This window comes from Stegodyphus dumicola, chromosome 7 (assembly GCF_044657685.1).
Source record: "Stegodyphus dumicola isolate Sdum_Otavi_A_Nest chromosome 7, ASM4465768v1".
NCBI classification, from domain to species: domain Eukaryota; kingdom Metazoa; phylum Arthropoda; class Arachnida; order Araneae; family Eresidae; genus Stegodyphus; species Stegodyphus dumicola.
The window spans coordinates 141,118,200-141,139,215 of NC_140774.1; the positions used below are offsets into that span (position 1 = coordinate 141,118,200).

General features: G+C 36.1%; 1 protein-coding gene and 13 non-coding genes across 14 annotated transcripts in view; 1 reads left to right on the forward strand and 13 right to left on the reverse strand.

Moving 5' to 3' along the window:
- LOC118195034 (menorin-like) overlaps positions 1 to 21,016 on the forward strand; it is a 248,185-nt gene that overhangs the window by 87,575 nt on the left and 139,594 nt on the right. The gene's annotated exons all lie outside the window — the stretch shown is intronic.
- On the reverse strand, positions 1,412 to 1,483 carry TRNAD-GUC (transfer RNA aspartic acid (anticodon GUC)). The gene has a single exon. It is a non-coding gene; the product is annotated as a tRNA-Asp (tRNA).
- TRNAF-GAA (transfer RNA phenylalanine (anticodon GAA)) lies at positions 1,493 to 1,565 on the reverse strand. Its single transcript has one exon. It is a non-coding gene; the product is annotated as a tRNA-Phe (tRNA).
- TRNAF-GAA (transfer RNA phenylalanine (anticodon GAA)) lies at positions 3,043 to 3,115 on the reverse strand. The gene has a single exon. It is a non-coding gene; the product is annotated as a tRNA-Phe (tRNA).
- On the reverse strand, positions 5,651 to 5,723 carry TRNAF-GAA (transfer RNA phenylalanine (anticodon GAA)). Its single transcript has one exon. It is a non-coding gene; the product is annotated as a tRNA-Phe (tRNA).
- TRNAF-GAA (transfer RNA phenylalanine (anticodon GAA)) lies at positions 7,193 to 7,265 on the reverse strand. Its single transcript has one exon. It is a non-coding gene; the product is annotated as a tRNA-Phe (tRNA).
- Positions 9,716 to 9,787, reverse strand: TRNAD-GUC (transfer RNA aspartic acid (anticodon GUC)). Its single transcript has one exon. It is a non-coding gene; the product is annotated as a tRNA-Asp (tRNA).
- Positions 9,797 to 9,869, reverse strand: TRNAF-GAA (transfer RNA phenylalanine (anticodon GAA)). The gene has a single exon. It is a non-coding gene; the product is annotated as a tRNA-Phe (tRNA).
- On the reverse strand, positions 11,339 to 11,411 carry TRNAF-GAA (transfer RNA phenylalanine (anticodon GAA)). Its single transcript has one exon. It is a non-coding gene; the product is annotated as a tRNA-Phe (tRNA).
- On the reverse strand, positions 13,946 to 14,018 carry TRNAF-GAA (transfer RNA phenylalanine (anticodon GAA)). Its single transcript has one exon. It is a non-coding gene; the product is annotated as a tRNA-Phe (tRNA).
- Positions 15,488 to 15,560, reverse strand: TRNAF-GAA (transfer RNA phenylalanine (anticodon GAA)). The gene has a single exon. It is a non-coding gene; the product is annotated as a tRNA-Phe (tRNA).
- Positions 18,009 to 18,080, reverse strand: TRNAD-GUC (transfer RNA aspartic acid (anticodon GUC)). The gene has a single exon. It is a non-coding gene; the product is annotated as a tRNA-Asp (tRNA).
- TRNAF-GAA (transfer RNA phenylalanine (anticodon GAA)) lies at positions 18,090 to 18,162 on the reverse strand. Its single transcript has one exon. It is a non-coding gene; the product is annotated as a tRNA-Phe (tRNA).
- Positions 19,632 to 19,704, reverse strand: TRNAF-GAA (transfer RNA phenylalanine (anticodon GAA)). The gene has a single exon. It is a non-coding gene; the product is annotated as a tRNA-Phe (tRNA).

The window sequence follows — 21,016 nt, forward strand, 5'->3', positions numbered from 1 at the left end:
ATGCGCACAAATATGGTGTCTAAGTATGATTCGTGGTCATGCATTTTGAAATATATTTTCTTGTCATTTTTCTTTATTTGTGTTTTGTAATGCCTTTATGGAGAATATATTTTGCATTGCATAATGATTCTGAACGTTCGAATATATATATATATATATCTATGTGAAAAGTTTAATTTCCAAAATTAAACTGTTGAAATTTTATCATACTAAATATTCAGCATCTTAGTTTCTTTGTATCGCCTAATTAGTATTTATGTGTGATCGTGCGAATCTTCTGGGACATATATATTTATTCACATTATATTTACTTTTTTTCTTGTATTTAATAACTTCTCTGTCAAGAAGATGCTTAGACTAGCATCAACATTTAAAATCTAAACAAGACGAAGAATACACTTCTCTTATGTCTTGCTGATATTCGGCATAACTAATGCTTTCAAGGAAATATATTATGTTCATAAATTTGACATTTTTCTCAGCAGTCTTCATAAGATATGATCCTTTCTTATGTGTAGCGTCCTTCAGGAAATCGTCAAGATGGGTTACTGAATGAGGGTTTTTTTTTTTTTTTTTTTTTCATAAGCACTGTCTATATTTCTGCTGTTTTTACACCTGTAAAAGTAGCATAGGATTTAGTTGAGGATTATAAAATGCTTTTCATATTTAGATTTTACTTTAACTTCTGTGAACGTTTTCAGCTACACAGATATGATAGTCTCTTTTGTGTAACAATGACTGCCTTTGAGATTCAAGATACAAACTGTAAAATTATATTTACACATAATGAGAGCTGATTAAACTGGCAATGCTTAACTGTAGTTGAGGGAGGTAAAAAGAACAAAACTGAAATCCCAAAACCTACGTTATTATGCAAAATCGCAAAGAAAGTTTTAGTATTAAAAGTTTTAAACTTACAAATGATTAAATTACGTTCCATTGGGAAAAGCATTTACATAATTTCGGAGAAAGGTAATGCATATGTTGGAAAAATCTTCATCTATTTTTAGCGTGATTTTATCGAAATCGGAAACAATAGCTCTTTTTAACATTTTTTTCTTTGGAGTGGGGAAAAGAAGCGTAGAAGGTCAGTTGCAGGTGAAATTTAAAGAATTTTAGTTAAAGTATCTTATATTTAGTTAAAGAAACATACCGTATTGAATTCGGTTTTCTGAGAATATGAAGTAAAATAATTTTCCATAATTACCGATTGTTAAATTCTTCATCGATTTTGAAGTAAAACTATTTTATTCTTACTGAAATCTTGTTTTCAAAAATTTTTCTTTCATTGCAAATTAGAAGAATTTATTTTTTATTTATTATAACGATTTTATCACCATTTTAAATATTATGCGAGTACACAAGAGAAAAATGATGCTGTTGAAATATATTGAAATACTTTACAAAGCATCTCCCCGGCGGGGAATCGAACCCCGGTCTCCCGCGTGACAGGCGGGGATACTCACCACTATACTACCGAGGATTATGGCTCTGCCGAAACCCGGGATCGAACCAGGGACCTTTTGATCTTCAGTCTAACGCTCTCCCAACTGCGCTATTTCGGCACATTATCAAGTCGCCTTTTTATTGAATGCTTCACATCTAGACTTTCTATTGAGAAGGTGATGTTTCAGTATTTCCATTTTTCTTTCAGCGATTATTTTTGTGAACCTGGATATTATTCAGAAATGCATATCTGGGTAAGATGTTGTTGCGGTGTTTCAGTCACTGTTTTAGTGATCATTATCCATGAATTACAGGAAATAACACAGTAACAATCATTTCCTAAAATTACTCATTTAATGGTGCTTTCAATCATTTCCTAACGTTACACAGGTATGGAACTCTTTAATTAAGTATTATTTATATTTGATGCGAAATTGGAGTCGATAGATATTAATTAAAGAATATGAAATAGTAGAGGAAAGCTACAAAAAGTGGAAAGGTAGACGACCGTGGGCGTTTAATGCAAGAGAAATTTGATTATTCGAAGAAGGTGGGACTGATACGACTTCCGATAACTAATATTCAGGAAAAGGAATGCATCAAATGAAGAAAATGACGTATATGAAACATTTCGCTATTGTTATTTACATATAGTGTAACTTTGAATACATTCTTTATCTGAAGTCGGAGAATTTCCTATACATGTCTATCTATTCAGTAGTAAAATACACATTCGTCTTATTTATTACACATTTAATAACATTCAGCTCGATAAAATGCTACGAAACAGGCACCTTGTACACTTTATACATTCTCATTCGGAACTTTCTTCAAAATGCCTTTCAAATTTTCATATATACGATGATTTCTCTGTTGCTTGCTACAACCTTCTCCGGTTATCTCAGCACTTATTTGGGAAGATCTGCATATATTTTCTGTTCGTTTGGTGCATTTTTCAGATCGAAACGTTCACGGTTGTTTGGATAATAATATGATTGGAAAATGAAGGATATAGTATGTACTCATGATTACGTAGTAATTGTGTACTCATGAATGTGAGTAAAGCTCATAGTCCAGGGAATTTTAAAATCCTCTTTGTATTATTTTACTGAAAATTAATCTAACAGGCAGTATGGTCCCCTGTTACTACAGGGAGACCGCATACACAGCGTGACGGCGTACTGGACAAGATTTTGTTGAGGCGTCCCCGTCTCCTGCTTCTCAAAGGGGGATAACGAGATGAATTTGCCCTCCGAAAAGCGTCGTAGACATATTCTATAGGGTTAAGGTGAAAATAATTTTACATAATTACTGATTGTCAAATTCTTCATCGATTTTGAAGTAAAACTATTTTATTCTTAACGAAATTTTGTTTTTAAAAATTTTACCTACGTTGCAAATTAGAAGAATATATTTGTTATTTATTATAATGACTTTATCACCGTTTTAAATATTATGTGAGTAGACAAGTGAAACATGATGCTGTTGAAATACATTGAAAAATTTAAAAAGCATCTCCCCGGCGGGGAATTGAACCCCGGTCTGCCGCGTGACAGGCGGGGATACTCACCACTATACTACCGAGAATTATTGCTCTGCCGAAACCCGGGATCGAACCAGGGACCTTTAGATCTTCAGTCTAACGCTCTCCCAACTGAGCTATTTCGGCACATTATGAAGCCGCCTTATTATTGAATGCTTCGTATCTAGACTTTCTGTTGAGGAGATGACTGACTGGCTGGCCATTTCATGAATGAATCTCTTGGCAATCATCGACCAGCTTACTCCTATGTAGAGGAGTGTTGTTTTGCATTAATAAGGACCCAAAGCCAATGCAGGTGAAAAGTGGAATATAGGGCTGTGAACTCTCTATAACCGTTCTTGTTGTTTACGTTTACCAACTGATCCCTATGTGGATGAGCGTTGTCGCCATTAAGAGGACTCCGGCACAAACTGCGGCCCATGAAAAGTCCAACATAAGGATTTAGGATTTCCTCTCTGCACCTCAGATCAGTGAGAGAGCTTTCGTCAAGCAGATGCAGGGGTGTTCGGCGGTCCAACATAACGAATGCCCGAACCATTACACCTGTACCACTCTAATGATCTTTTCCCTGATGAGGAAGGAATGTTAAAGTTTTCCACGCTCTCTTTTGTTACAGGTACGCTGAAATAGTGTCCAGGCTGAATGTCTTCTGATGCATGGAAAACGCGGTGATTTTCCGAAGTCTACTCCAAGGCGCGTCTTGTCTGCACTATGCTAAACGCGCTCTCTTGATCGCTGCAGTGAGTAGGACGCAAAGAGCGCGTGTTCCGGCATACGCTCCTACCTCATAAAGGCGTTTGGCAACTTTAGACCATAAAACTCGTATTTCAGTGGAAGCAAACAGCTCACGTGAGAGCTGTGCACCTGAAGCAGTACTCTGTGTCCGCGCTGAAAATGCCTAATAATATACGTTATTCGTCGTTGTGGATCCCGGTCTTCTTGACACAGATATCTCGGTCTGAAACTGTTACACAAATTTCAGTCGACTCTGGCTGTTACATTGAACTCTGTAACCACCTGCTCTTGAGATGAGCCTTCCTGTAATCTACAAGCAATACTCCACCTCCTTCTGTCATCCGTATGTTTGCGGTTAGTGATTTTATTTTAAAGTCGGCGAATGTCGTGAAGAAGCCCGAGCATACAAATGGGCGAGTGTACGCTAGTGTAGTATGCGCACAAATATGGTGTCTAAGTATGATTCGTGGTCATGCATTTTGAAATATATTTTTCTTGTCATTTTTCTTTATTTGTGTTTTGTAATGCCTTTATGGAGAATATATTTTGCATTGCATAATGATTCTGAACGTTCGAATATATATATATATATATCTATGTGGAAAGTTTAATTTCCAAAATTAAACTGTTGAAATTTTATCATACTAAATATTCAGCATCTTAGTTTCTTTGTATCGCCTAATTAGTATTTATGTGTGATCGTGCGAATCTTCTGGGACATATATATTTATTCACATTATATTTACTTTTTTTCTTGTATTTAATAACTTCTCTGTCAAGAAGATGCTTAGACTAGCATCAACATTTAAAATCTAAACAAGACGAAGAATACACTTCTCTTATGTCTTGCTGATATTCGGCATAACTAATGCTTTCAAGCAAATATATTATGTTCATAAATTTGACATTTTTCTCAGCAGTCTTCATAAGATATGATCCTTTCTTATGTGTAGCGTCCTTCAGGAAATCGTCAAGATGGGTTACTGAATGAGGGTTTTTTTTTTTTTTTTTTTTCATAAGCACTGTCTATATTTCTGCTGTTTTTACACCTGTAAAAGTAGCATAGGATTTAGTTGAGGATTATAAAATGCTTTTCATATTTAGATTTTACTTTAACTTCTGTGAACGTTTTCAGCTACACAGATATGATAGTCTCTTTTGTGTAACAATGACTGCCTTTGAGATTCAAGATACAAACTGTAAAATTATATTTACACATAATGAGAGCTGATTAAACTGGCAATGCTTAACTGTAGTTGAGGGAGGTAAAAAGAACAAAACTGAAATCCCAAAACCTACGTTATTATGCAAAATCGCAAAGAAAGTTTTAGTATTAAAAGTTTTAAAATTACAAATGATTAAATTACGTTCCATTGGGAAAAGCATTTACATAATTTCGGAGAAAGGTAATGCATATGTTGGAAAAATCTTCATCTATTTTTAGCGTGATTTTATCGAAATCGGAAACAATAGCTCTTTTTAACATTTTTTTCTTTGGAGTGGGGAAAAGAAGCGTAGAAGGTCAGTTGCAGGTGAAATTTAAAGAATTTTAGTTAAAGTATCTTATATTTAGTTAAAGAAACATACCGTATTGAATTCGGTTTTCTGAGAATATGAAGTAAAATAATTTTCCATACTTACCGATTGTTAAATTCTTCATCGATTTTGAAGTAAAACTATTTTATTCTTACTGAAATCTTGTTTTCAAAAATTTTTCTTTCATTGAAAATTAGAAGAATTTATTTTTTATTTATTATAACGATTTTATCACCATTTTAAATATTATGCGAGTACACAAGAGAAAAATGATGCTGTTAAAATATATTGAAATATTTTACAAAACATCTCCCCGGCGGTGAATCGAACCCCGGTCTCCCGCGTGACAGGCGGGGATACTCACCACTATACTACCGAGGATTATGGCTCTGCCGAAACCCGGGATCGAACCAGGGACCTTTCGATCTTCAGTCTAACGCTCTCCCAACTGCGCTATTTCGGCACATTATCAAGTCGCCTTTTTATTGAATGCTTCACATCTAGACTTTCTATTGAGAAGGTGATGTTTCAGTATTTCCATTTTTCTTTCAGCGATTATTTTTGTGAACCTGGATATTATTCAGAAATGCATATCTGGGTAAGATGTTGTTGCGGTGTTTCAGTCACTGTTTTAGTGATCATTATCCATGAATTACAGGAAATAACACAGTAACAATCATTTCCTAAAATTACTCATTTAATGGTGCTTTCAATCATTTCCTAACGTTACACAGGTATGGAACTCTTTAATTAAGTATTATTTATATTTGATGCGAAATTGGAGTCGATAGATATTAATTAAAGAATATGAAATAGTAGAGGAAAGCTACAAAAAGTGGAAAGGCAGACGACCGTGGGCGTTTAATGCAAGAGAAATTTGATTATTCGAAGAAGGTGGGACTGATACGACTTCCGATAACTAATATTCAGGAAAAGGAATGCATCAAATGAAGAAAATGACGTATATGAAACATTTCGCTATTTTTATTTACATATAGTGTAACTTTGAATACATTCTTTATCTGAAGTCGGAGAATTTCCTATACATGTCTATCTATTCAGTAGTAAAATACACATTCGTCTTATTTATTACACATTTAATAACATTCAGCTCGATAAAATGCTACGAAACAGGCACCTTGTACACTTTATACATTCTCATTCGGAACTTTCTTCAAAATGCCTTTCAAATTTTCATATATACGATGATTTCTCTGTTGCTTGCTACAACCTTCTCCGGTTATCTCAGCACTTATTTGGGAAGATCTGCATAGATTTTCTGTTCGTTTGGTGCATTTTTCAGATCGAAACGTTCACGGTTGTTTGGATAATAATATGATTGGAAAATGAAGGATATAGTATGTACTCATGATTACGTAGTAATTGTGTACTCATGAATGTGAGTAAAGCTCATAGTCCAGGGAATTTTAAAATCCACTTTGTATTATTTTACTGAAAATTAATCTAACAGGCAGTATGGTCCGCTGTTACTACAGGGAGACCGCATACACAGCGTGACGGCGTACTGGACAAGATTTTGTTGAGGCGTCCCCGTCTCCTGCTTCTCAAAGGGGGATAACGAGATGAATTTGCCCTCCGAAAAGCGTCGTAGACATATTCTATAGGGTTAAGGTGAAAATAATTTTACATAATTACTGATTGTCAAATTCTTCATCGATTTTGAAGTAAAACTATTTTATTCTTAACGAAATTTTGTTTTTAAAAATTTTACCTACGTTGCAAATTAGAAGAATATATTTGTTATTTATTATAATGACTTTATCACCGTTTTAAATATTATGTGAGTAGACAAGATGCTGTTGAAATACATTGAAATATTTTAAAAAGCATCTCCCCGGCGGGGAATCGAACCCCGGTCTGCCGCGTGACAGGCGGGGATACTCACCACTATACTACCGAGAATTATTGCTCTGCCGAAACCCGGGATCGAACCAGGGACGTTTAGATCTTCAGTCTAACGCTCTCCCAACTGAGCTATTTCGGCACATTATGAAGCCGCCTTATTATTGAATGCTTCGTATCTAGACTTTCTGTTGAGAAGATGACTGACTGGCTGGCCATTTCATGAATGAATCTCTTGGCAATCATCGACCAGCTTACTCCTATGTAGAGGAGTGTTGTTTTGCATTAATAAGGACCCAAAGCCAATGCAGGTGAAAAGTGGAATATAGGGCTGTGAACTCTCTATAACCGTTCTTGTTGTTTACGTTTACCAACTGATCCCTATGTAGATGAGCGTTGTCGCCATTAAGAGGACTCCGGCACAAACTGCGGCCCATGAAAAGTCCAACATAAGGATTTAGGATTTCCTCTCTGCACCTCAGATCAGTGAGAGAGCTTTCGTCAAGCAGATGCAGGGGTGTTCGGCGGTCCAACATAACGAATGCCCGAACCATTACACCTGTACCACTCTAATGATCTTTTCCCTGATGAGGAAGGAATGTTAAAGTTTTCCACGCTCTCTTTTCTTACAGGTACGCTGAAATAGTGTCCAGGCTGAATGTCTTCTGATGCATGGAAAACGCGGTGATTTTCCGAAGTCTACTCCAAGGCGCGTCTTGTCTGCACTATGCTAAACGCGCTCTCTTGATCGCTGCAGTGAGTAGGACGCAAAGAGCGCGTGTTCCGGCATACGCTCCTACCTCATAAAGGCGTTTGGCAACTTTAGACCATAAAACTCGTATTTCAGTGGAAGCAAACAGCTCACGTGAGAGCTGTGCACCTGAAGCAGTACTCTGTGTCCGCGCTGAAAATGCCTAATAATATACGTTATTCGTCGTTGTGGATCCCGGTCTTCTTGACACAGATATCTCGGTCTGAAACTGTTACACAAATTTCAGTCGACTCTGGCTGTTACATTGAACTCTGTAACCACCTGCTCTTGAGATGAGCCTTCCTGTAATCTACAAGCAATACTCCACCTCCTTCTGTCATCCGTATGTTTGCGGTTAGTGATTTTATTTTAAAGTCGGCGAATGTCGTGAAGAAGCCCGAGCATACAAATGGGCGAGTGTACGCTAGTGTAGTATGCGCACAAATATGGTGTCTAAGTATGATTCGTGGTCATGCATTTTGAAATATATTTTTCTTGTCATTTTTCTTTATTTGTGTTTTGTAATGCCTTTATGGAGAATATATTTTGCATTGCATAATGATTCTGAACGTTCGAATATATATATATATATATATCTATGTGGAAAGTTTAATTTCCAAAATTAAACTGTTGAAATTTTATCATACTAAATATTCAGCATCTTAGTTTCTTTGTATCGCCTAATTAGTATTTATGTGTGATCGTGCGAATCTTCTGGGACATATATATTTATTCACATTATATTTACTTTTTTTCTTGTATTTAATAACTTCTCTGTCAAGAAGATGCTTAGACTAGCATCAACATTTAAAATCTAAACAAGACGAAGAATACACTTCTCTTATGTCTTGCTGATATTCGGCATAACTAATGCTTTCAAGGAAATATATTATGTTCATAAATTTGACATTTTTCTCAGCAGTCTTCATAAGATATGATCCTTTCTTATGTGTAGCGTCCTTCAGGAAATCGTCAAGATGGGTTACTGAATGAGGGTTTTTTTTTTTTTTCATAAGCACTGTCTATATTTCTGCTGTTTTTACACCTGTAAAAGTAGCATAGGATTTAGTTGAGGATTATAAAATGCTTTTCATATTTAGATTTTACTTTAACTTCTGTGAACGTTTTCAGCTACACAGATATGATAGTCTCTTTTGTGTAACAATGACTGCCTTTGAGATTCAAGATACAAACTGTAAAATTATATTTACACATAATGAGAGCTGATTAAACTGGCAATGCTTAACTGTAGTTGAGGGAGGTAAAAAGAACAAAACTGAAATCCCAAAACCTACGTTATTATGCAAAATCGCAAAGAAAGTTTTAGTATTAAAAGTTTTAAAATTACAAATGATTAAATTACGTTCCATTGGGAAAAGCATTTACATAATTTCGGAGAAAGGTAATGCATATGTTGGAAAAATCTTCATCTATTTTTAGCGTGATTTTATCGAAATCGGAAACAATAGCTCTTTTTAACATTTTTTTCTTTGGAGTGGGGAAAAGAAGCGTAGAAGGTCAGTTGCAGGTGAAATTTAAAGAATTTTAGTTAAAGTATCTTATATTTAGTTAAAGAAACATACCGTATTGAATTCGGTTTTCTGAGAATATGAAGTAAAATAATTTTCCATAATTACCGATTGTTAAATTCTTCATCGATTTTGAAGTAAAACTATTTTATTCTTACTGAAATCTTGTTTTCAAAAATTTTTCTTTCATTGCAAATTAGAAGAATTTATTTTTTATTTATTATAACGATTTTATCACCATTTTAAATATTATGCGAGTACACAAGAGAAAAATGATGCTGTTGAAATATATTGAAATATTTTACAAAGCATCTCCCCGGCGGGGAATCGAACCCCGGTCTCCCGCGTGACAGGCGGGGATACTCACCACTATACTACCGAGGATTATGGCTCTGCCGAAACCCGGGATCGAACCAGGGACCTTTCGATCTTCAGTCTAACGCTCTCCCAACTGCGCTATTTTGGCACATTATCAAGTCGCCTTTTTATTGAATGCTTCACATCTAGACTTTCTATTGAGAAGGTGATGTTTCAGTATTTCCATTTTTCTTTCAGCGATTATTTTTGTGAACCTGGATATTATTCAGAAATGCATATCTGGGTAAGATGTTGTTGCGGTGTTTCAGTCACTGTTTTAGTGATCATTATCCATGAATTACAGGAAATAACACAGTAACAATCATTTCCTAAAATTACTCATTTAATGGTGCTTTCAATCATTTCCTAACGTTACACAGGTATGGAACTCTTTAATTAAGTATTATTTATATTTGATGCGAAATTGGAGTCGATAGATATTAATTAAAGAATATGAAATAGTAGAGGAAAGCTACAAAAAGTGGAAAGGCAGACGACCGTGGGCGTTTAATGCAAGAGAAATTTGATTATTCGAAGAAGGTGGGACTGATACGACTTCCGATAACTAATATTCAGGAAAAGGAATGCATCAAATGAAGAAAATGACGTATATGAAACATTTCGCTATTTTTATTTACATATAGTGTAACTTTGAATACATTCTTTATCTGAAGTCGGAGAATTTCCTATACATGTCTATCTATTCAGTAGTAAAATACACATTCGTCTTATTTATTACACATTTAATAACATTCAGCTCGATAAAATGCTACGAAACAGGCACCTTGTACACTTTATACATTCTCATTCGGAACTTTCTTCAAAATGCCTTTCAAATTTTCATATATACGATGATTTCTCTGTTGCTTGCTACAACCTTCTCCGGTTATCTCAGCACTTATTTGGGAAGATCTGCATAGATTTTCTGTTCGTTTGGTGCATTTTTCAGATCGAAACGTTCACGGTTGTTTGGATAATAATATGATTGGAAAATGAAGGATATAGTATGTACTCATGATTACGTAGTAATTGTGTACTCATGAATGTGAGTAAAGCTCATAGTCCAGGGAATTTTAAAATCCACTTTGTATTATTTTACTGAAAATTAATCTAACAGGCAGTATGGTCCGCTGTTACTACAGGGAGACCGCATACACAGCGTGACGGCGTACTGGACAAGATTTTGTTGAGGCGTCCCCGTCTCCTGCTTCTCAAAGGGGGATAACGAGATGAATTTGCCCTCCGAAAAGCGTCGTAGACATATTCTATAGGGTTAAGGTGAAAATAATTTTACATAATTACTGATTGTCAAATTCTTCATCGATTTTGAAGTAAAACTATTTTATTCTTAACGAAATTTTGTTTTTAAAAATTTTACCTACGTTGCAAATTAGAAGAATATATTTGTTATTTATTATAATGACTTTATCACCGTTTTAAATATTATGTGAGTAGACAAGATGCTGTTGAAATACATTGAAATATTTTAAAAAGCATCTCCCCGGCGGGGAATCGAACCCCGGTCTGCCGCGTGACAGGCGGGGATACTCACCACTATACTACCGAGAATTATTGCTCTGCCGAAACCCGGGATCGAACCAGGGACCTTTAGATCTTCAGTCTAACGCTCTCCCAACTGAGCTATTTCGGCACATTATGAAGCCGCCTTATTATTGAATGCTTCGTATCTAGACTTTCTGTTGAGAAGATGACTGACTGGCTGGCCATTTCATGAATGAATCTCTTGGCAATCATCGACCAGCTTACTCCTATGTAGAGGAGTGTTGTTTTGCATTAATAAGGACCCAAAGCCAATGCAGGTGAAAAGTGGAATATAGGGCTGTGAACTCTCTATAACCGTTCTTGTTGTTTACGTTTACCAACTGATCCCTATGTGGATGAGCGTTGTCGCCATTAAGAGGACTCCGGCACAAACTGCGGCCCATGAAAAGTCCAACATAAGGATTTAGGATTTCCTCTCTGCACCTCAGATCAGTGAGAGAGCTTTCGTCAAGCAGATGCAGGGGTGTTCGGCGGTCCAACATAACGAATGCCCGAACCATTACACCTGTACCACTCTAATGATCTTTTCCCTGATGAGGAAGGAATGTTAAAGTTTTCCACGCTCTCTTTTGTTACAGGTACGCTGAAATAGTGTCCAGGCTGAATGTCTTCTGATGCATGGAAAACGCGGTGATTTTCCGAAGTCTACTCCAAGGCGCGTCTTGTCTGCACTATGCTAAACGCGCTCTCTTGATCGCTGCAGTGAGTAGGACGCAAAGAGCGCGTGTTCCGGCATACGCTCCTACCTCATAAAGGCGTTTGGCAACTTTAGACCATAAAACTCGTATTTCAGTGGAAGCAAACAGCTCACGTGAGAGCTGTGCACCTGAAGCAGTACTCTGTGTCCGCGCTGAAAATGCCTAATAATATACGTTATTCGTCGTTGTGGATCCCGGTCTTCTTGACACAGATATCTCGGTCTGAAACTGTTACACAAATTTCAGTCGACTCTGGCTGTTACATTGAACTCTGTAACCACCTGCTCTTGAGATGAGCCTTCCTGTAATCTACAAGCAATACTCCACCTCCTTCTGTCATCCGTATGTTTGCGGTTAGTGATTTTATTTTAAAGTCGGCGAATGTCGTGAAGAAGCCCGAGCATACAAATGGGCGAGTGTACGCTAGTGTAGTATGCGCACAAATATGGTGTCTAAGTATGATTCGTGGTCATGCATTTTGAAATATATTTTTCTTGTCATTTTTCTTTATTTGTGTTTTGTAATGCCTTTATGGAGAATATATTTTGCATTGCATAATGATTCTGAACGTTCGAATATATATATATATATATCTATGTGGAAAGTTTAATTTCCAAAATTAAACTGTTGAAATTTTATCATACTAAATATTCAGCATCTTAGTTTCTTTGTATCGCCTAATTAGTATTTATGTGTGATCGTGCGAATCTTCTGGGACATATATATTTATTCACATTATATTTACTTTTTTTCTTGTATTTAATAACTTCTCTGTCAAGAAGATGCTTAGACTAGCATCAACATTTAAAATCTAAACAAGACGAAGAATACACTTCTCTTATGTCTTGCTGATATTCGGCATAACTAATGCTTTCAAGCAAATATATTATGTTCATAAATTTGACATTTTTCTCAGCAGTCTTCATAAGATATGATCCTTTCTTATGTGTAGCGTCCTTCAGGAAATCGTCAAGATGGGTTACTGAATGAGGGTTTTTTTTTTTTTTTTTTTCGTAAGCACTGTCTATATTTCTGCTGTTTTTACACCTGTAAAAGTAGCATAGGATTTAGTTGAGGATTATAAAATGCTTTTCATATTTAGATTTTACTTTAACTTCTGTGAACGTTTTCAGCTACACAGATATGATAGTCTCTTTTGTGTAACAATGACTGCCTTTGAGATTCAAGATACAAACTGTAAAATTATATTTACACATAATGAGAGCTGATTAAACTGGCAATGCTTAACTGTAGTTGAGGGAGGTAAAAAGAACAAAACTGAAATCCCAAAACCTACGTTATTATGCAAAATCGCAAAGAAAGTTTTAGTATTAAAAGTTTTAAAATTACAAATGATTAAATTACGTTCCATTGGGAAAAGCATTTACATAATTTCGGAGAAAGGTAATGCATATGTTGGAAAAATCTTCATCTATTTTTAGCGTGATTTTATCGAAATCGGAAACAATAGCTCTTTTTAACATTTTTTTCTTTGGAGTGGGGAAAAGAAGCGTAGAAGGTCAGTTGCAGGTGAAATTTAAAGAATTTTAGTTAAAGTATCTTATATTTAGTTAAAGAAACATACCGTATTGAATTCGGTTTTCTGAGAATATGAAGTAAAATAATTTTCCATACTTACCGATTGTTAAATTCTTCATCGATTTTGAAGTAAAACTATTTTATTCTTACTGAAATCTTGTTTTCAAAAATTTTTCTTTCATTGAAAATTAGAAGAATTTATTTTTTATTTATTATAATGATTTTATCACCATTTTAAATATTATGCGAGTACACAAGAGAAAAATGATGCTGTTGAAATATATTGAAATATTTTACAAAGCATCTCGCCGGCGGGGAATCGAGCCCCGGTCTCCCGCGTGACAGGCGGGGATACTCACCACTATACTACCGAGGATTATGGCTCTGCCGAAACCCGGGATCGAACCAGGGACGTTTAGATCTTCAGTCTAACGCTCTCCCAACTGAGCTATTTCGCCACATTATCAAGTCGCCTTTTTATTGAATGCTTCACAGCTAGACTTTCTATTGAGAAGGTGATGTTTCAGTATTTCCATTTTTCTTTCAGCGATTATTTTTGTGAACCTGGATATTATTCAGAAATGCATATCTGGGTAAGATGTTGTTGCGGTGTTTCAGTCACTGTTTTAGTGATCATTATCCATGAATTACAGGAAATAACACAGTAACAATCATTTCCTAAAATTACTCATTTAATGGTGCTTTCAATCATTTCCTAACGTTACACAGGTATGGAACTCTTTAATTAAGTATTATTTATATTTGATGCGAAATTGGAGTCGATAGATATTAATTAAAGAATATGAAATAGTAGAGGAAAGCTACAAAAAGTGGAAAGGCAGACGACCGTGGGCGTTTAATGCAAGAGAAATTTGATTATTCGAAGAAGGTGGGACTGATACGACTTCCGATAACTAATATTCAGGAAAAGGAATGCATCAAATGAAGAAAATGACGTATATGAAACATTTCGCTATTTTTATTTACATATAGTGTAACTTTGAATACATTCTTTATCTGAAGTCGGAGAATTTCCTATACATGTCTATCTATTCAGTAGTAAAATACACATTCGTCTTATTTATTACACATTTAATAACATTCAGCTCGATAAAATGCTACGAAACAGGCACCTTGTACACTTTATACATTCTCATTCGGAACTTTCTTCAAAATGCCTTTCAAATTTTCATATATACGATGATTTCTCTGTTGCTTGCTACAACCTTCTCCGGTTATCTCAGCACTTATTTGGGAAGATCTGCATAGATTTTCTGTTCGTTTGGTGCATTTTTCAGATCGAAACGTTCACGGTTGTTTGGATAATAATATGATTGGAAAATGAAGGATATAGTATGTAATCATGATTACGTAGTAATTGTGTACTCATGAATGTGAGTAAAGCTCATAGTCCAGGGAATTTTAAAATCCACTTTGTATTATTTTACTGAAAATTAATCTAACAGGCAGTATGGTCCCCTGTTACTACAGGGAGACCGCATACACAGCGTGACGGCGTACTGGACAAGATTTTGTTGAGGCGTCCCCGTCTCCTGCTTCTCAAAGGGGGATAACGAGATGAATTTGCCCTCCGAAAAGCGTCGTAGACATATTCTATAGGGTTAAGATGAAAATAATTTTACATAATTACTGATTGTCAAATTCTTCATCGATTTTGAAGTAAAACTATTTTATTCTTAACGAAATTTTGTTTTTAAAAATTTTACCTACGTTGCAAATTAGAAGAATATATTTGTTATTTATTATAATGACTTTATCACCGTTTTAAATATTATGTGAGTAGACAAGATGCTGTTGAAATACATTGAAATATTTTAAAAAGCATCTCCCCGGCGGGAAATCGAACCCCGGTCTGCCGCGTGACAGGCGGGGATACTCACCACTATACTACCGAGAATTATGGCTCTGCCGAAACCCGGGATCGAACCAGGGACCTTTAGATCTTCAGTCTAACGCTCTCCCAACTGAGCTATTTCGGCACATTATGAAGCCGCCTTATTATTGAATGCTTCGTATCTAGACTTTCTATTGAGAAGATGACTGACTGGCTGGCCATTTCATGAATGAATCTCTTGGCAATCATCGACCAGCTTACTCCTATGTAGAGGAGTGTTGTTTTGCATTAATAAGGACCCAAAGCCAATGCAGGTGAAAAGTGGAATATAGGGCTGTGAGCTCTCTATAACCGTTCTTGTTGTTTACGTTTACCAACTGATCCCTATGTGGATGAGCGTTGTCGCCATTAAGAGGACTCCGGCACAAACTGCGGCCCATGAAAAGTCCAATATAAGGATTTAGGATTTCCTCTCTGCACCTCAGATCAGTGAGAGAGCTTTCGTCAAGCAGATGCAGAGGTGTTCGGCGGTCCAACATAACGAATGCCCGAACCATTACACCTGTACCACTCTAATGATCTTTTCCCTGATGAGGAAGGAATGTTAAAGTTTTCCACGCTCTCTTTTGTTACAGGTACGCTGAAATAGTGTCCAGGCTGAATGTCTTCTGATGCATGGAAAACGCGGTGATTTTCCGAAGTCTACTCCAAGGCGCATGTTGTCTGCACTATGCTAAACGCGCTCTCTTGATTGCTGCAGTGAGTAGGACGCAAAGAGCGCGTGTTCCGGCATACGCTCCTACCTCATAAAGGCGTTTGGCAACTTTAGACCATAAAACTCGTATTTCAGTGGAAGCAAACAGCTCACGTGAGAGCTGTGCACCTGAAGGAGTACTCTGTGTCCGCGCTGAAAATGCCTAATAATATACGTTATTCGTCGTTGTGGATCCCGGTCTTCTTGACACAGATATCTCGGTCTGAAACTGTTACACAAATTTCAGTCGACTCTGGCTGTTACATTGAACTCTGTAACCACCTGCTCTTGAGATGAGCCTTCCTTTAATCTACAAGCAATACTCCACCTCCTTCTGTCATCCGTATGTTTGCGGTTAGTGATTTTATTTTAAAGTCGGCGAATGTCGTGAAGAAGCCCGAGCATACAAATGGGCGAGTGTACGCTAGTGTAGTATGCGCACAAATATGGTGTCTAAGTATGATTCGTGGTCATGCATTTTGAAATATATTTTCTTGTCATTTTTCTTTATTTGTGTTTTGTAATGCCTTTATGGAGAATATATTTTGCATTGCATAATGATTCTGAACGTTCGAATATATATATATATATATATCTATGTGAAAAGTTTAATTTCCAAAATTAAACTGTTGAAATTTTATCATACTAAATATTCAGCATCTTAGTTTCTTTGTATCGCCTAATTAGTATTTATGTGTGATCGTGCGAATCTTCTGGGACATATATATTTATTCACATTATATTTACTTTTTTTCTTGTATTTAATAACTTCTCTGTCAAGAAGATGCTTAGACTAGCATCAACATTTAAAATCTAAACAAGACGAAGAATACACTTCTCTTATGTCTTGCTGATATTCGGCATAACTAATGCTTTCAAGGAAATATATTATGTTCATAAATTTGACATTTTTCTCAGCAGTCTTCATAAGATATGATCCTTTCTTATGTGTAGCGTCCTTCAGGAAATCGTCAAGATGGGTTACTGAATGAGGGTTTTTTTTTTTTTCATAAGCACTGTCTATATTTCTGCTGTTTTTACACCTGTAAAAGTAGCATAGGATTTAGTTGAGGATTATAAAATGCTTTTCATATTTAGATTTTACTTTAACTTCTGTGAACGTTTTCAGCTACACAGATATGATAGTCTCTTTTGTGTAACAATGACTGCCTTTGAGATTCAAGATACAAACTGTAAAATTATATTTACACATAATGAGAGCTGATTAAACTGGCAATGCTTAACTGTAGTTGAGGGAGGTAAAAAGAACAAAACTGAAATCCCAAAACCTACGTTATTATGCAAAATCGCAAAGAAAGTTTTAGTATTAAAAGTTTTAAAATTACAAATGATTAAATTACGTTCCATTGGGAAAAGCATTTACATAATTTCGGAGAAAGGTAATGCATATGTTGGAAAAATCTTCATCTATTTTTAGCGTGATTTTATCGAAATCGGAAACAATAGCTCTTTTTAACATTTTTTTCTTTGGAGTGGGGAAAAGAAGCGTAGAAGGTCAGTTGCAGGTGAAATTTAAAGAATTTTAGTTAAAGTATCTTATATTTAGTTAAAGAAACATACCGTATTGAATTCGGTTTTCTGAGAATATGAAGTAAAATAATTTTCCATAATTACCGATTGTTAAATTCTTCATCGATTTTGAAGTAAAACTATTTTATTCTTACTGAAATCTTGTTTTCAAAAATTTTTCTTTCATTGCAAATTAGAAGAATTTATTTTTTATTTATTATAACGATTTTATCACCATTTTAAATATTATGCGAGTACACAAGAGAAAAATGATGCTGTTGAAATATATTGAAATATTTTACAAAGCATCTCCCCGGCGGGGAATCGAACCCCGGTCTCCCGCGTGACAGGCGGGGATACTCACCACTATACTACCGAGGATTATGGCTCTGCCGAAACCCGGGATCGAACCAGGGACCTTTCGATCTTCAGTCTAACGCTCTCCCAACTGCGCTATTTCGGCACATTATCAAGTCGCCTTTTTATTGAATGCTTCACATCTAGACTTTCTATTGAGAAGGTGATGTTTCAGTATTTCCATTTTTCTTTCAGCGATTATTTTTGTGAACCTGGATATTATTCAGAAATGCATATCTGGGTAAGATGTTGTTGCGGTGTTTCAGTCACTGTTTTAGTGATCATTATCCATGAATTACAGGAAATAACACAGTAACAATCATTTCCTAAAATTACTCATTTAATGGTGCTTTCAATCATTTCCTAACGTTACACAGGTATGGAACTCTTTAATTAAGTATTATTTATATTTGATGCGAAATTGGAGTCGATAGATATTAATTAAAGAATATGAAATAGTAGAGGAAAGCTACAAAAAGTGGAAAGGCAGACGACCGTGGGCGTTTAATGCAAGAGAAATTTGATTATTCGAAGAAGGTGGGACTGATACGACTTCCGATAACTAATATTCAGGAAAAGGAATGCATCAAATGAAGAAAATGACGTATATGAAACATTTCGCTATTTTTATTTACATATAGTGTAACTTTGAATACATTCTTTATCTGAAGTCGGAGAATTTCCTATACATGTCTATCTATTCAGTAGTAAAATACACATTCGTCTTATTTATTACACATTTAATAACATTCAGCTCGATAAAATGCTACGAAACAGGCACCTTGTACACTTTATACATTCTCATTCGGAACTTTCTTCAAAATGCCTTTCAAATTTTCATATATACGATGATTTCTCTGTTGCTTGCTACAACCTTCTCCGGTTATCTCAGCACTTATTTGGGAAGATCTGCATAGATTTTCTGTTCGTTTGGTGCATTTTTCAGATCGAAACGTTCACGGTTGTTTGGATAATAATATGATTGGAAAATGAAGGATATAGTATGTACTCATGATTACGTAGTAATTGTGTACTCATGAATGTGAGTAAAGCTCATAGTCCAGGGAATTTTAAAATCCACTTTGTATTATTTTACTGAAAATTAATCTAACAGGCAGTATGGTCCGCTGTTACTACAGGGAGACCGCATACACAGCGTGACGGCGTACTGGACAAGATTTTGTTGAGGCGTCCCCGTCTCCTGCTTCTCAAAGGGGGATAACGAGATGAATTTGCCCTCCGAAAAGCGTCGTAGACATATTCTATAGGGTTAAGGTGAAAATAATTTTACATAATTACTGATTGTCAAATTCTTCATCGATTTTGAAGTAAAACTATTTTATTCTTAACGAAATTTTGTTTTTAAAAATTTTACCTACGTTGCAAATTAGAAGAATATATTTGTTATTTATTATAATGACTTTATCACCGTTTTAAATATTATGTGAGTAGACAAGATGCTGTTGAAATACATTGAAATATTTTAAAAAGCATCTCCCCGGCGGGGAATCGAACCCCGGTCTGCCGCGTGACAGGCGGGGATACTCACCACTATACTACCGAGAATTATTGCTCTGCCGAAACCCGGGATCGAACCAGGGACCTTTAGATCTTCAGTCTAACGCTCTCCCAACTGAGCTATTTCGGCACATTATGAAGCCGCCTTATTATTGAATGCTTCGTATCTAGACTTTCTGTTGAGAAGATGACTGACTGGCTGGCCATTTCATGAATGAATCTCTTGGCAATCATCGACCAGCTTACTCCTATGTAGAGGAGTGTTGTTTTGCATTAATAAGGACCCAAAGCCAATGCAGGTGAAAAGTGGAATATAGGGCTGTGAACTCTGTATAACCGTTCTTGTTGTTTACGTTTACCAACTGATCCCTATGTGGATGAGCGTTGTCGCCATTAAGAGGACTCCGGCACAAACTGCGGCCCATGAAAAGTCCAACATAAGGATTTAGGATTTCCTCTCTGCACCTCAGATCAGTGAGAGAGCTTTCGTCAAGCAGATGCAGGGGTGTTCGGCGGTCCAACATAACGAATGCCCGAACCATTACACCTGTACCACTCTAATGATCTTTTCCCTGATGAGGAAGGAATGTTAAAGTTTTCCACGCTCTCTTTTGTTACAGGTACGCTGAAATAGTGTCCAGGCTGAATGTCTTCTGATGCATGGAAAACGCGGTGATTTTCCGAAGTCTACTCCAAGGCGCGTCTTGTCTGCACTATGCTAAACGCGCTCTCTTGATCGCTGCAGTGAGTAGGACGCAAAGAGCGCGTGTTCCGGCATACGCTCCTACCTCATAAAGGCGTTTGGCAACTTTAGACCATAAAACTCGTATTTCAGTGGAAGCAAACAGCTCACGTGAGAGCTGTGCACCTGAAGCAGTACTCTGTGTCCGCGCTGAAAATGCCTAATAATATACGTTATTCGTCGTTGTGGATCCCGGTCTTCTTGACACAGATATCTCGGTCTGAAACTGTTACACAAATTTCAGTCGACTCTGGCTGTTACATTGAACTCTGTAACCACCTGCTCTTGAGATGAGCCTTCCTGTAATCTACAAGCAATACTCCACCTCCTTCTGTCATCCGTATGTTTGCGGTTAGTGATTTTATTTTAAAGTCGGCGAATGTCGTGAAGAAGCCCGAGCATACAAATGGGCGAGTGTACGCTAGTGTAGTATGCGCACAAATATGGTGTCTAAGTATGATTCGTGGTCATGCATTTTGAAATATATTTTTCTTGTCATTTTTCTTTATTTGTGTTTTGTAATGCCTTTATGGAGAATATATTTTGCATTGCATAATGATTCTGAACGTTCGAATATATATATATATATATCTATGTGGAAAGTTTAATTTCCAAAATTAAACTGTTGAAATTTTATCATACTAAATATTCAGCATCTTAGTTTCTTTGTATCGCCTAATTAGTATTTATGTGTGATCGT